General features: G+C 39.6%; 1 long non-coding RNA gene across 2 annotated transcripts; it reads right to left on the reverse strand.

Annotated features, from left to right (window-relative positions):
* Nucleotides 1-563: 563 nt before the first annotated feature.
* Nucleotides 564-8701, reverse strand: LOC113010933 (uncharacterized). Of its 2 annotated transcripts, XR_003270405.1 has the most exons (7): nucleotides 8314-8701; nucleotides 6128-6160; nucleotides 4515-4565; nucleotides 3846-3939; nucleotides 3693-3764; nucleotides 3505-3570; nucleotides 564-1362 (listed from the first exon to the last, which is right to left on the reverse strand). It is a non-coding gene; the product is annotated as an uncharacterized LOC113010933 (long non-coding RNA). The 2 variants fall into 2 exon arrangements; XR_003270404.1 differs by having other exon boundaries at nucleotides 3693-3939.
* Between the last annotated feature and the right edge of the window lie 7708 nt (nucleotides 8702-16409).

The raw sequence follows: 16409 nt of genomic DNA on the forward strand, positions 1-16409 counted from the left end.
CTCTTGAGCTTCAAAAAGTTTTTGCCAACCGTGACTTCCTCTGACTGAAGCTCAATATGGTAATGCAGTGCCAGGGCTGACAACCCAGTTTGTTTTGCAGATTCTGTATAGCAGCTTTAATATAGGGAGAACACAACTTCCAGATTGTACGAGTAAAATTGTTTGTTTGTTTTTCTTTGCCAGTTTAACAGTTCCTGTTTTGCCTGTTAGTGCTCCCTGTCTGTTTTCTTACCTGGTTCTTTCTGACTTTGTCCTCATGTTCCCCTCTTTCCTCTCTCCCTCTTTGGACTGACAATCATACACAAATAGATTGTATTCAATTAGATTAAAAAAATACTATTAAGATCACTAATAAAAAAGTCCTCTCTCAGTGTACTTTCAACCAAAAGGCAAATAACCAAACCACACGGACATCTAATAAAGGATACAAATATTGAAACACTGATCCAACATTATCCTTTACTGATGGATCATTTGATTTTACACTTTTACCTGAATGTGGCTCCTTTTTTTGAAAAAACTTCCTCATATCCATTATGAACCTGGCTGTCTCTCTGCACACACACACACACACACACACACACACACACACACACATTCCTGTCTTGCATAACGACTGAGGACCGGGTAAGTGTACTATCAAAGTGAGGACCACCATTTCTGCTACACTTGCAGACAAACCTTTGCCATTTTTGAACACTGGGTGGCTCTCTAACACCAAAAATCACCTCAAAATCTTAAAACACTCAAGTAAAAAAAAAACTCATTCTACTATCAGAATGAGGACCTTGTCATTGAGTGCTATTCAGGTGATTTTCCACCAGGGGGTGCTTTTGTGTTCGTTTCTGTCTATATGTTTTTTTCTGTTTGCATTTACTCCTTGACATTTTCTATTTTAGTGCAACCAAATAATGTTAAAGTTAAACAGTCTCAACTTTATACATAAATAGAATAACTAAAAAGTTCTGATAATCTATCAAGACAACCCTACATAACAAAAGGTAGTATTACATTTCAAATACCGCTGTAGATTTTATTAATAATTACCAAGGAAATTCCCACAATGCTGCAACAAGAGCAAATTCAGTTTATTTCACAATGTAACATCCTTCCAGAGGAATAATAATTGCTATTATAACAATGAAGACAACTATTAAGTCTAATGACTTACAACTAAAATAGTGATCAATAACTTTGATCAGTTTGTTTTGACTTCTGCCAAAAAGAAAAATCAGTAAAGCTTAGGATGGCTACAACTGTACCAGTATGACCTTCCTGCTTCCTACATAATTCCCAGCCATCTTTGCACTGCCGTCTTCTCTGCTTCACTCCATGGCCTCTTGACCTTCGCACGGGGGATCTCTACAAATAACACAAAAGACAACATGGACTGTTAACTTTACAACATGTATGTAACCGTAGTTTTTTTGTTTTTGTTTTGATTTTGAAATGGGGTTCTGCTTGTGTATATTTACAGAAAATGCCAAACCAAACTGTAGGTTCAACAATTTACTCAACATTTTGTACCCAAGATATGTAGTAAGCACTTTTAAATTAAGTATTTTGAGTTCACAGAAACATGAGATCAGTTATTGAGTAATATACCTACGGAGTGAAACAGCAGCCAATTTACTTTTATACATTTTGTTTTCAAAGGTACATGTTGCATCTAGCCTTTTAAAATAAGATGCTAACTAGTTATTAGTCCTGTTAAAATCATTCATCATAACAATATTCTTGTAAAAAAACAAAAAAACTGTCAGACTTTAATAATTTGCTATTGTTTTAAATAAGGCAAATATTTCTGATGTACTAGTAATAAAAAAAACCTGTGCTGTTGGTAGTAGTTCTAATCTAGTTAACTGACATCACATATTTTTTTTTTTATTATGAAATACAATTGCTAATATCCTTGACAATGTAACAAATTACCTAGATCATGATTCAGAACCAAACATAACTGATTGACATGATCTTTTCATTTTATCTGAATTTATGCGTTTTATTTGACAAACTGTCACAGTTTTGCGACTGGCGCACAGATACAATACCAAAGAGCAGAATTAAGTTTTGTCTATCATTAGTCATAAGGCCTGTACTACAAAGCACATTCAACACATCAAGGCTATCTTTCCATAATCTGGATTCACTTAACCTGAAAGTGGCGATCTGGATAAGTGGTCACAAAAAGCTTAACCTGCATGGTCGCATGAAAGGGGTGGCATTGTGAGCATCTGTTCACTAATGATTATTGAAAAGCGTACTGGAAACAGAAGCTGATTTTTCAAAAGATAAAAGTATAGTATTAGGCAAATATGAAGATATTAAAACAGACTGCAGCATAACTAAGGGAGGATTCAGGGTCACCTGGTCCAGCCTGAAATATATGCTTTAGCAAAAAGGAAAGTTTGAAGCCTAATGTAGTCTACTCGATGAGCTTTGTTGCTTGTACTTGCCGTTTCTTGCTGTCTTTTCACAAACCTCTCACTGAAACTGATGGTCCATACTGTCAATCTAGTTCACTTTACAAATTTTGATTTTAAAACACAACATCTGTGTGTGTAATTGGTGGAAACTAAAATACGCATTGTAAAAAAAAATAACATTGAGATAAAGTAGTTGTCTTTAATTGGTAAATCATAGGACCTTAAACAGGTATTTTCTATGATAATATAACAAGACATTTTCAGCCTGCATTTTTTTTTTTAATTCCAGACTTGTGAAATGACCTGCAGAACCCTGCCATGTGTTTTGTAGTGCTGTTCTTGCAAAGTGTGAACTCACGCAACACAGCAGGTTAAACTAGTCACTCACCAGAATAGGTAGCCTAACAAATCATAAATGTAACAATAAAAGTGAAGCAATCATTCTTTCAGCTGAACTCTTTAGGGGTCATCACAGCGGATCATCTCCTCAACCTCCTCCTATACCAGCATCCTCCTCTGTCACACCAACCTTCTGCCTGTCCTCCTTCACATCCATGAACCTCCTCTGAGGTCTTCCTCTTCTCGTCCTGCCTGGCAGCTCCATCATCAACATCCCTTGGCAGCCTCCTCTGCACATGTCCAAACCATCTCAGCCTTGTCTCTCTTTGTCTCCAAACCTCTGACCTGAGCTGTCCCTATGATGTAGTCATTTCTAATCCTGTCCATCCTGGTCATTCCCAATGAAAATCGTCATAGCTTTCCTCACTACCATTTTGTAAACCTTTCTTTTCCCTCTTGCTGCTTTCCTTTTATAACACATCACCCCTGACACCCATCTCCACCCCCTCTGAATTCTCCTCTTCAACTTACTGTAAAGCAATACTTAAACATTTTCAATAATTTTTCTAATTACCAACAAAATAATTCTGGATCAATATTATCAAGAATTTTGTGTTTGTGTAGGCATATATTCTGCCACAGAGGACAAAACTATAAGGAAATAAAGTCATGTCTACAACCTGATTCATATACTGCAAACAGAAAATTTTAAATACATTTAAAGCTTAAAACATCTCACCCTTTGCTTTGGCCACTTTGGTTTTTCCCCTTTTCCTCAAAGCCAGTCTTGCTTCCTTGCTCTCTTCTAAAACAGAAACACACAAACAATGGTAGCTGTTATTGTACAAAGCAGATTGTACTGGAATAGAATTTGAGTAGAATACATACAACAGTGTCACTACATTTCAGACAAAAGCTTAAACTCACCATCTACATCTGAACTCTCTTCACTGGTGGGCTCCGGTCTCTTTTGAGAGGAGAAATGCTCAGAACTTCCACCTGAAAAACAGAAACATTCATGTGCCACATCTTCCTAATTCACTGTGTTTTTGTACTGAATGACTCTGTAAAAAACCTGACCTTCATCCATCTCACTGCCTCCTCCTTTTTCATTTCTCTGGGGGACACGGAGTAGCTGCTATGTCAAATATTAGCCATCTGGAGTCACAAAAAACTTCAAACACAAACAGTATTGTTGACAAATATGACAAAAAACAAAGATGCAACAACAACGTGCAAAGGAGCAATCTTAACTTCTCCAAGTGTCACTATGTCATCCTAGAAATGAAATTACTCTTCTTTTAGTTAAGATAATTAAAACAATGCAGCACAACCATTCAAAGGTGCCATTTGTGTAAACATGCACTGGACAAATGTAACAGTTTTTAATTTAGAATCTGGGTCGTGGTGATAAAACCACAAATCTCTGAGATGTCCTTTTTTCATGTGTTGTGAGTCTAGTTCTTGCTGTAATAAAAGAGCTCACTATAGAGTGAGTGTACATGATCAAGTGTTATCTGTTGTATAGACTACTGAGCACTGAACTAGGCCAACAGTGTGTTTCTTTGGCTGTAACATGCCACCCAGTTCATTTTACCATTAGGAACCCAAGCTAACAGGTTAACGTCACTCTCTAATATTAGTCAATGTCACATACATAACTTGCAGTTGCATAGCAGTTTATCAAAAATGCAGCTTATTCATGAGGCAGTATACCAACAGCTGTACTAGTGAGCAGGTAACACTTACCACCACTATCAGAACAGCCATTATCACTGCATGCGAGCGCCACGTTATCGTCTGCAATGTAAGAAATAAATATTGAAAGGATAAAATTATATTTGGACATTTTTTATGAAGAGAGAAGTCTATAACATGACATTACTGTAAAATGTATAACCTAAGCTAATTTCTATTGTCATGAGCTTTAACCTCCTATGACCTGAACTCTTTCATGCCATTTTTAATTTCTCTTTGCTATTTGGGCTGATTGGGACCTGATGTAAAAACAAAGAATTATCTGAATTTTTTTTACTTCTCTTGTTTCTGAGAGGAGTGAGATCCACATACGAGGGCATTTGTTTTAAATTTCGATAGAACAGTGGCAGTATAATGTCCTTGTAGAGCAAAATTTAGTATTTTGGTCGAGACAACCCAAAATGTGATGTCCACATATGTGGACACCAGGTCCAAGGAGGTTAAAGTACACAACACTAACAATGCACCATAAAACAACAAGCAGGAGATCATGAATAGAAGACTAATCTTATTTTAAAACCAGTGCCCATTTAAATTTAAGATTATGCCAGTCAGGATTCAGTTTGAGGTCCTCTAGCAAGGAATTCTACATGTTCTCTCCTGAACAGGAAAAGCTGTTTCTCCAAACAGGGATTTAAGTGACATCAGCTTCCAGCTGGAAGCTAACAAAGCCAAAAACTAAATACGACCATAAGATCACTGAGCATGTGGGAAACCTGGTTAATAAGCATTTTTTTTAATTTGTTTCAGAAAAATACATTTATTAAAATCATCAACCAAAAATTTCTTTAAAACATACCACTGCTGTGATGCTGACTTTGTCCTATTGCTTGATTATATACCATGAGACGGTGTTTGTAAACACGTTATACATGAAATTAAATGTAAAATAAATTCTCAGTGGATCAAACTATCTGTTGCATAAATAAATTGAATATATCCAAATAAATTTGTCATTTGAAAATCTGCTCATCATTTCAACCTGCTTCATAACAAAAATTTTCACATGTGAAAAGATATGTTTTTAAAGTTATAAGACTTCACTGAGCTCGTGTATTCCTGGCTGTAAGTAAAATAAGATGTTGTGGTATGACCGTGGTATCAGACTGCAGAGGACTGCACAGGTCTGCAATGAGGACACAGGCTGCAAACAAAAGTTACGTTCAACAACTTTTTGTCTTTGTCTCCTGTTTCTGTTGTCTGTTTGGGATTGTTTCTCATATCTGGCTTACATCATTTATATTATAAAATGCTGAGTTTCAACCATGTGTTGTCCTTGTGCCATTTTCAGGTAAAGAGGCTTCAAATGATTTTCTGATCAATGCCTATTTTATTTACATTTTATGCAGAACGTGGGGCCGATGTGATGCACATGAGTATTGTTCTAGCAGCAGTTGTTCATATTATAAGCAACAAAGAATCACATTTAGAAAACAATCACGTCTGATCTAAGAATCACCTATTCCCACCTTAACTGATAATGATTCTTAATGCATATTATAGTTTGTAGTATCTGTTGTTTGGTCTGTTGTTTGACACTCCTACGTACGATTCAGTAACGATTAAAGACTACATGTTCAAATATTCGATAAGAAGGCACATACCTGTATTTGGCTTGCTGCCGTGGCTTCCTTCACCTAATACCAAAGACAAAAGTCAAAGTTACTTCTCAGTTACAGTTAAATAATCCAGTTACAGTCAATAATGACTTGGAGGTGATACAGTAAAAGTGCACCAACAGTTTTGATGCAGCCCATTACCCATTCATTTACAGTAGCTCACCTCAATAAATATACAGGTGTCTTAGCAGTGAGCGCTCATGCAGGTGAACCTGCTGTAAAAATTGTGACCTACAACTCTATCAAATTTAAAGTAAAACAAAAAAAAAAAACATGGAGCATCACAACGTTTCACCCGTTTTAGATATAGTAGTATTAGGCATTTAAAAAAACAGAGTGTCATATAGGAAAGCTTATATGCCTTCTGATGGCTACACTGTTAGAGTGACATCATTTCCTTTTTTAACATACTTTTATTAATTACTCTCTGTACATAAAGCAATATTAGGACAGCATGTTATTGTTTCCTCCAAGGTGAGTCTTATTATAACACTAAAACATAGCAGCCAAAGAGACAACACATAAACACACTTTCAATTGTTGGAAGGCACAATTATAACACACTATACAAAAGGCTTATATTTTGTATAAGCATGTACATTATTTGCTTTGAATAGCCAAATTAATACTACATGACAGCCTTGATGTTCCACAGAAAAACACTATCTGAAGCCCACTTCAGCAACAGAACACCAGGCCTTCTGTCCAGTTATGTTTGACGGTGAAAAACAAATGAGAGGAATAAGACAAACGAGGCTAAACGGAGCACGCTGCTCAGCTGGGTCATGCTGATGTGCGGCTACGTCAGTAAATATACTGGACGGACAGACGCTGCTCAGTCACTGAAACATCGACACCAACATAAAACTCCATGTTGGCGTAAACACGTGGGAACGTTTATATTTGATGGATAAAGGAGGACAATGATTTCAAGCATTTTGGATTGTAAACACTTTAAGACAACAAAAGTTAAAGCATTGCTACGCGCATGCGTCACACTTCAGTCGTTTCCTTTACATATTTTGAAATGCTAACTTGATAGATGTTATAGCTGGGCAACTGAGGTTGGGTTTTAACAAAAGATTAAAGCGCTCGGAATAAAAGTGCCTTTCGACTAAATCTAGGCTAAAATTGTGACTTAAAAAGAAGGGGACAAAACCCAGTCAAGCTATAAAATGCCTTAAAGAGATACCCTAAATAAAACGGTACAAACCACAGTTTGGCCGCTTGTTATCTTTAATAAAGTTTGTGAAGAATTAAAAAGCATTCCACTAAGCTGTGTTGTGGCGAATCCACTTAGCCAAAAAAATGGATCGGACATCAATTGGAGAAACGATAGTCTTTATATAAGGCTTCAAAAGGGGGAATGTACAACAAATAAACTGCTCGACATCAGAGCAACATATAATGGCTTCCCAAAACTTTCTTTGCTAGCTAAAAACCCAGAGTAACTTTTGTCTACCACAAAGGATTCTGGGAAACGCAGTTTTCTAATGAAAATACCTGTTAAATAAATTAAATCTATAATTAACAGCTCTCACTAAACATGTGACTAACACTTAAATCACTTACAAAATAATCCAAATGCTGTCATCAAACAAACTGCACTAAAGTTACAACAAGCTGTCTTGTTAAAAGGCTGGAACTCACACAGGTCTGCAACCAAAACACTGCATAGGATTTTTCATTTTAGACTTTTACTCACTGAAACCGTGAAAAATCTCTAACTTCATGTTTTCTTGCAAAAATCATGTTTTTACTGTAATTAAGCGTACATTTTTCCCCTTTAAACTGAAAACCAGATCCGATAATTATTTCTTACGTTAATTTTATATTTCTAAGAGCGAGACTGAAGAGAAATACAGATAGAAATTGCCAGAAATTGAGGGGGAGGGGACGGTAGGTTTGGCATAAAATTTAGTGTTAAATATATCACGAAGGAATCGGTTTTTGTTCCTATGTTCAATTATAAGAAAAATTATGCATAGTTAATTGTAATAAAATATAGATTGAGACGAACTTTATGCATTGTTCAATTAAAAAAAAGTATATTTACTGCCGTGTCATTAAGTTAAAAAAAAATTAAACTTAATGTAAGATACCTTTTTCTTTCGTTTCTTAGAAAGACAACATTTGCACAGTTTTCATATAGCAAAAATGTGAAATCTTACCTGCAGAAAGCGTGATTTGCAGTCTTCAGAGCTCCACTTAAACGGCTACTCCGACTGTGGACTGAATGACGTCACATGCCCTGCAAAAGTTTGAGAGCTGCAGTGCAGGTGCGCGGGGGGAGGGTCACTGATGGAGGAGCAGAGAGAGCCAAAGTTTTCTCCTCAGCTCTGACTCTCAAACCTGATTTACAGGCTACAATATGTGAAATAAAGGAATCCTGACATTTATTTTAACTACAGTTTAGTACACATTATGAAATCACAAAATAAAATTTATCTAAAGTAAGATTTAGTTTTACAGTCTAATTAAACTTTATATATATCAGTAGTGGAAAGAGCCATTACCATATTATTTATTTATTTTACACACACACTAAACAGCTATATTAGGTACACTTTGCTAGTCCTGGTTTGGACTCTCTTTTGCCTTCAGACCTGCCAAAGTGCTGGAAACATTTACCTGCCCCTCCCCCACTGCAGCAGCTATGGGGGAGGTGCAGGGCATCAGTTAAGTTGGGAGCAGAGTGAGCTACAATTCTCTGCTCAGCTCTCACTCAGGCTCAGGCTTAGTGTACTGGCCAGAACACATGAAACAAAGGAACCCTGACATGTTTTACTACAATTTAGTACACATTATAAAAGCACATACCAAGATTTATCTAAAGTAAGATTTAACTTTACAGCCTAATTTTACTTTATATACATCAGTAGTGGAAAAGTACTTAGTATTTATCTAAAAGTATTATTACCATAGGGAAAAGAAATACATATATATACACACAGTGGACTCATTGCGAGCCCTTCAGGAGGCGAAATGATGCAATTTAATGCAAAATACGTATTTCATCTGCTATGATGGGAAAGCCAGATATTTCATAGATGAAACTTTGAAATATCTGGCTTTTGATGATGATCAAACATTATTTTTTCTGCATATAGGGGAGAAGCATGTTAGGAGTCGAAGAGAAGGACAGGCAGAAGCGTGGAAGTACTATGACTGGCAAAGGGAGAGAGCTGGCTGATATGACTGGAGAGAAGGAAGGTAGATTTACTGTGTGTGCAGGAGACCAGGTTGAAGGTTGGATGTCAGTTAGAAGAGAAAGAGGAATTCTGCAGTTAGTTTGATAAAGTGGTAGAGAGTGTTGATTGGAGCAGACTTCAGTAGCCATGTAGGTGAAGGAAAGAGAGATAATGAGGTGTTAGATAGGTATAGTGTTAAGCAGAGAAATGCACAAGGTCAAAATTAGGAAGATGGAAATGGCTGGGGTGAACTCATACTTCAAGAAGAAGGAGGAACAGAAGGTGACGTAGAAGAGTGGAAGAAAGTGTACACAGGTGGCTTACATCCTAAACAGAAGGGTCAGTCTGAAAGAGATAGGAGACTGCAAGGTGGTGTCAGGAGAGAATGTAGCCATGCAGCATTGGACACTAGTCTATAGGATGACTTTGGACGTCAAGAAGAGGAAGAGAATGAAGGCAGAGACAAGAACTAAATGGTGGAAGCTGAAGAAGGAAGAATGTTGTGCAGTTGTTAGTTCAGGGAGGAGTAGACATTCTCTGGGTGGAAGGGAAGTGTTACCAGATGACTGGAAAAATACAACTGAAATGGTGAGAGAAAGGCAAAGAAGGTGTTTGGTGTATCTTTTGGAGAGAGAAAAGAGGACAAGGAGACTTGGTGGTGGATTGGACACTTTCCTGTAGTTCCTCAAAGGAATAGCTAAGAGAAAGTGCGATAGTCAGGGGAGATGGATAAAAGTAGACAGGAATACTGGGAGGCCAGGCCAACTGCAAAGATAGAGGTGGCAAAGGAAAAAGCTTATACTGAGTTGTACGTGAGGCTGGGTACTAAGGAAGGAGAACAGTACTTGCATGAATTAGCTATACAGAGATTGAGCTGAAAAGGATGTGCAGCAGGTTAGAGTGATTAAGGATAAAGATGGTGAAGAGAGTGTGTTGAGAAGATGGAAGATAGAAGTATTCTCTCACTGTCTTCATTAATGAAGACATTAATAAAGACAGAAACTGAGGACAGATGGAGGAAAGTTAGTGAATCAGGAAGCGCAGGGGATAAGTAAGGAGGAAGTGAAGGCAGCTATGAAGAGAGGAAAGGCAGTTGGTCCACATGACATATCTGTGGTGGTATAGAGATGTTGAGGAGAGAGGACTTTTTTTTTTTTTTTTGCCTGTCCCGTTTGGCTCTTTTGCCATCAGAATTATTGTCTAAAGGCAAAGAAAGATGCCCAACGGATTTACTTTACCAAATTGACCATCCCAGCCTTGCCGTAATGGTCCATTTGATTCACCTTTTATTGTTTATTTTATTTTCACTTGTTGAATACGGGACAGACTTGACTGGGGGAAAGAAGGGGAGAAAGAAAGAGAAAGAGCTGAGAAGAGGGATAGGGGAGAAGGGCAAAAAAACAAAAACCAACAGAATGGGCAGAAAAAGAAAAAAAAATGCATCTATCGATCACCTGGATCACCTGTTGAGAAAGAAAAAAGAAAGCAAGCAGAAGAGAACAAGAGTAATAGAATAAACAACATCACAATGATATATGGGAATATGACAGTAAATACGAAATATTAAACATTATTGTGCAGCACATAGGATCAACAGAACACAGTGTGCTTTGAGGTAGGAGCCAAAAAGGGTGTAGTTTGTGGGTGTGATCACCCGTGTGTACACCTGTGAGCATGGACGCGCTTCCATCCATCCATCTTCATCCGCTTTATCCGGGGCCGGGTCGCGGGGGCAGCAGCCTAAGCAAAGAGGCCCAGACCTCCCTCTCCCCAGCCACCTCCTCCAGCTTATCCGGGGGAACACCAAGGCGTTCCCAGGCCAGCCGAGAGATATAATCTCTCCAGTGTGTCCTGGGTCTGCCCCGGGGCCTCCTCCCGGTGGGACATGCCTGGAACACCTCACCCAGGAGGCGCCCAGGGGGCATCCTTGTCAGATGCCCGAACCACCTCAGCTGGCTCCTTTCGATGTGGAGCAGCAGCTGCTCTACTCTGAGCCCCTCCCGGATGGCCGAACTTCTCACCCTATCTCTAAGGGAGAGGCCAGCCACCATTCGGAGGAAGCTCATTTCTGCCGCTTGTATCCACGATCTCGTTCTTTCGGTCACTACCCACAGCTCGTGGCCATAGGTGAGGGTAGGGACGTAGATCGACCGGTAAATGGACGCGCTTGTTTTTTTAAAAGGTTCCTTCATGTAATGATCTGCTAGAGGGTGTGGGGGGGCCACAGCCCCGTCCTCCAGGGCATGAAGCAGGTATGGAGGAGATCAAAACTCCAGACATCCAGAGGCCCCCAGAACACAAGAGACCAAGGAAGACCAACAGAGGGGCAGCCGCGCCACTGTCCCAGTAAGAGCTGAGGAGAGTCCCAGATGAGGACTCACTCAGCAGCCGCGGAGCAGAAGCCAGGGGGAGTTGCAGTGACGCGCCCGTGAGCTCCGCCGGCAGCCAGCTGTGCCTGAGTGACCGAGCCCCAGGCTGAGAGGCCGGGGGCACCCCACCTCCGAAGTGGCCCGAGCGAGCCCCAGGATCCAGGCCCCGATAAGCGGCCGCCAAGGAGTGAGCCGGTGTGTACCTGGACGCCCATCCCCTCATCCTCTCATATGCACTTCACACTCAACCAACGTGGAGACAGACATAAAGAGACGCTGTACACACGATCACACTCCCCAAGCGTACTCAACGAACCGGGTCTAGGTACCCTTGCCCCTGGAGGGGGGAACTGCACCCAGACCCAGGTGGTGTTACCCTTTTCCCTGCGGTGGGGAGAGGCAGACCGCCCCGACTCCGCAGCAGCAGGGAGGCCCCACACTCCAGATGGCCAACTCCTCCTCCTAGCCCCCCCGCTCCAGCAGGCCGCAGATAACGGGGGTGAGAGAAGACTCCAAACCTCCTTCCACCCGCTTATTGTAGTGTTGATGAATGTGTGTTCTAAGGTGCATTTAAAACCCAGGAGGGCATGGAGCTACCTGCCAGAGAGCAGCAGGTAAGCGCATAGTCCCTCCTGCTAGCCCTCAATGTCTACGTGTATTTAAAATTGAGAGGTGGGCAACCACGCGAGGGGTGAGGTGTACACCCTGATGGTAATTTGGATTCCGTTTATCGTGCCCACTCCCAGAGAGGACTTTTTAACCAGATTGTTTAACACAAGTTTGGAGAGTGAGGAATGAATAAGTGTACTGATACCAGTTTTCAAGACCAAGGGTGATATGCAGAGCTGTAGTAACTACAGAGCGATAAAGCTGAGACACACCAAGAAAGAGTTGTTGAAGCTAGGTTAAGAAGAGAGGTGATGATCCATGAGCAGCAGCATGGCTTCTCACTGAAAAAGAGCAGTGCAGATGTGATGTTTGCTTTGAGTGTGTTGATGCAGAAGTATAGTGAAGGTCAGAAAGAGTTGCACTGTGTCTTTGTGGATCTGGCAAAAGAATATGATGGGATGCTAAGAGAGGAACTGTGGTACTGCATGAGGTAAGTCTGGATGTGAGGGTGGTGCAGGATGTGTTCAAGGTGAGGGTGGGATTACATCAGGGATCTGGAGTCAGGAGGAGGGACAGGAAACAGAAATGAGTATACAAGAAGGACAGCTCATGCTGAATGGTATGGAGAGAAAGTTAGAGACAAGGCTGAGATGATTCAGACATATGCAGAAGAGGGATAGAGGAAATACTGGACAAAGGAGGGAGAAAACAGCATGACCTCAGAGATGACCTCAGAGGTCAACACCAGAGCCTCTGGTGTTGTGACCCCTAAAGAGAGCATTTCTCTCTCATATATATATATATATATATATATATATATATATATATATATATATATATATATATATATATATATATATATATATATGTGTGTGTGTGTGTAAATGAATGATGGATCAGGTGATCACATAACATGTAATGTGATCACCTGATCCACCATAGAGATCATAGAGGTCCTCTTTTGGATTGAGATCTGGTGACTGTAGAGGCCATTTGAGTACAGTGAACTGAACTGTTATGTTTAAGAGTGCAATTTGACATCATTTGAGCTTCTTGACACTGGTTATTATCCTCCTGGAAGCAGCCATAATGAGATGGGCACTTCTGATGGATGGGACATATTTAATTTTTATAAAGTATTACAGAACACATGAGTCAATATTATATTGCATTACAGATTATATATTAATGGTAGATTTTCACTAATAGAAGCTTACAGTAGAGGAACCAGGTTTTAATATAAAAGGGAACACAGCAATATATGTATCCTTTGTACGGAAGCCCATGCTTTAATATAATCTATCAAAATTCACCAGTATGATTTATAATAGTTTGAAAAATACTTGAAACAAAACTACAGTTTCTTGCACATTGTCTATATTTATGTTATGTAGACACAATTTGTAGCTCACTACTAAAGCAGGGTCAAGGTGGTTTTTCAGATTCAGTCTCCTATTTGTGGAGATATTTTGGTAAAATATGCTGGTAACACTAAATCGAAAGCAGCCCCTCAAGACGTTAAATGATTTTTTTTTTAACTGAATGGTCTAAAAAAGTTACTTATATGCCATTTCTATAGCAGAGATAAAAGTATGGTTTAAAAAGAGACGCCTAAAATGAGAACCAGAAGGCAGAAATGATGAGCTGCATTAATAATTTCTAAACCTGTCTCACATTAACTGATCAAACCCATGTTAACTAGCACACTGTTTAGTTTAAATTGAAAATCCAGTATTAATTTTTCAGGAACTGAAGCACTGTCTCATAGCCCAGTTTAGGCCAGTCCATATTCAATATTTCTATTTCAGCATTTAATTTCAAAAACTGTATTGGTGTGCTTTCCAATTTGGGTAGACCAAGACCAGATATTAAAAGTAAGACATAATAATATGTTTAACTTACCTTGTAGGGTCTTTACCCTAAAGTATAAAGTGCCCTCAGGTGACCTTTGTTGTGCTTTGGTGCTATATAAATAAAATTGAATTGAACTTCAAGGCGATAGAGCACTATTTATTTCTCCTTCATTAGATAAACTGTCATTATCTTCATTTGTAGTGAATGGGCAAAGACAGTAGTTGGCAGTAGAGTGCAAAAAAGTTCTTGGGTGCAGTGACTGTCCAAAAGCAGTAGGGGCAGTAGAGAGCAAAAAGTACTTGGGTGCAGTGACTATCCACAACCATAAGGGGCAGAAGGGCAGTAGAGAGCAAAAAGGCTCAGGAGCAGTGATTTTTCATAACCACTAGTAGCCAGTAGAGAGCAAAAGTGTGTGTATGAAAAGAATAGCAGTGTGTATAGAAGTGTGCATTTTTTCTCGTATTTCTATCTTTCTGAGGACCTCGCTCAAACTTTGAGAGAAGCATAAAAATGGCCTCTAGAAGCCATTACAGTGAAAAACAAGTGAGGACCATATTAAATGTCCTCACTTTCCCAAAAGGTCCTCACTCGTAAGGTCTAAAACCCGCGATGGTCCTCGCAAGTATAGCAGAACAAGCACACACACACACACACACACACACACACACACACACACACACACACACACACAACAGGAGTTATAAGGGTAATGGGCATCCAGCCAGTTAGCTAGTTAGTACCTTGGGTTCAATATCGGCACATATGACAAAATAACCAGTTTCTCTCATTACATTTCAAACAGGACAGTGGTAACAACAGCAGGCTACGGACAATGTTAAGTTTTAGATTTTAAATAGGCTGTATACATTTCAATGGGAGCAACAGGACGGTCAAATGTCGCTGATTTTTACTACAGAGCAGGACGGATTGTAGGGTAGCAAACATAGTCGGGAAACACGTTTTCAACACTGCAGGTTACCTGGTGTAATGTTTTTCAGCTAAAAAGAAACATGGTCTGACTCCTACCTAACTATATAAAGAGTAACTGAAGGTTAAATGCAGCTAATATGTCCTGTTTTAAGGCAGGCACGTACACCTCCGCTCCGCTGTGTCTCAGCCACCATCGCTCTGCCAGCAAGAGCGCTAGAGCCAGAGCAGGGGAGAGGCAAGCTGGAACAAACCATTTTGGGAGGGGGGGCTATCCATACTTTTGTTCTTAAAATGTTCCATCTCAATTAAGTACTGTATGCTTTTTATACTTTTAGTAGTGTGTCCCAAAAACAGCAAATATTTTCAAAAAAAGTAAGAAATCTTTGGGGGTGCTTTGATTCATTTTGGGGGTGCTGAAGCACCTCCAAAACTGGGCTAAAATCGCCCCTGGTGTGGACATAGCGTAAAAGAGTTAGTAGTTTATTTTCTCACTACCTGTAGATTACTTGTATTTGCTTAATTGTTTACTAGTGTGAAATAAACCGCAATTGAGCAAAATATGGGTGTGTGTGGTTGGAGGATGTGTTAGTGCGTGCGTGTGTGTGTGCGCGCGGGGGGGCAACATTTTTCTGTAAAACAAAGGGGGCCCAGCGAAAAAAGTTTGGGAACCACTGGCATAAGGCAACTTATTCCACTGAAAAGATGCTCTAAATTTTTTCAAAAAGTTACTCGAGGAGTTACTAAATTATGGTTAGTTGAGAATCGTGTAGCATGATTATGTATTTCATCTGGATACTGCAACTGAGCATAAAAAAAGTGTGGTGTGTTTACCAGTATTGCTTTCTTTAAAAATACAAGTATAATATGAACACCTTAACACATTGAGCAGTACTCTAGATGAGATAATACTAGTGCATTAATGACATATTTCATAATTGAAGAAGTAATATAAAAGGAGCATTTCCTAGCCATAGCTATGCCCTGTCCCATTTTCTTAATAACAGAGTTGATGTGCTGAGACCATGAAAGGTGGTGGTTTATGGTAACACCAAGTAATTTAATCTGGGTGACCTGTTCTAATACCGATCAGACCGATTGATCTCAACAGCTACAAATGACAACATTGCTGAAGTCTAAATATTAATTCCGGCGTTCTGTGACCTCGGTTTAGCAATTAATTTGTCATATTTCAGGACGGCAATATCACCTCTGTCTCTGGCTGCTCTCAGCTGTGGTAACAGTTCTTTCCTCTTCTTCCTGATGGACTCTGAAAAATCCTCGTTGATGTAAAGATTGGTACCTTTCTAGTTGAGA

This window comes from Astatotilapia calliptera, chromosome 18, assembly GCF_900246225.1.
Source record: "Astatotilapia calliptera chromosome 18, fAstCal1.2, whole genome shotgun sequence".
Classification (NCBI taxonomy): Eukaryota; Metazoa; Chordata; class Actinopteri; order Cichliformes; family Cichlidae; genus Astatotilapia; species Astatotilapia calliptera.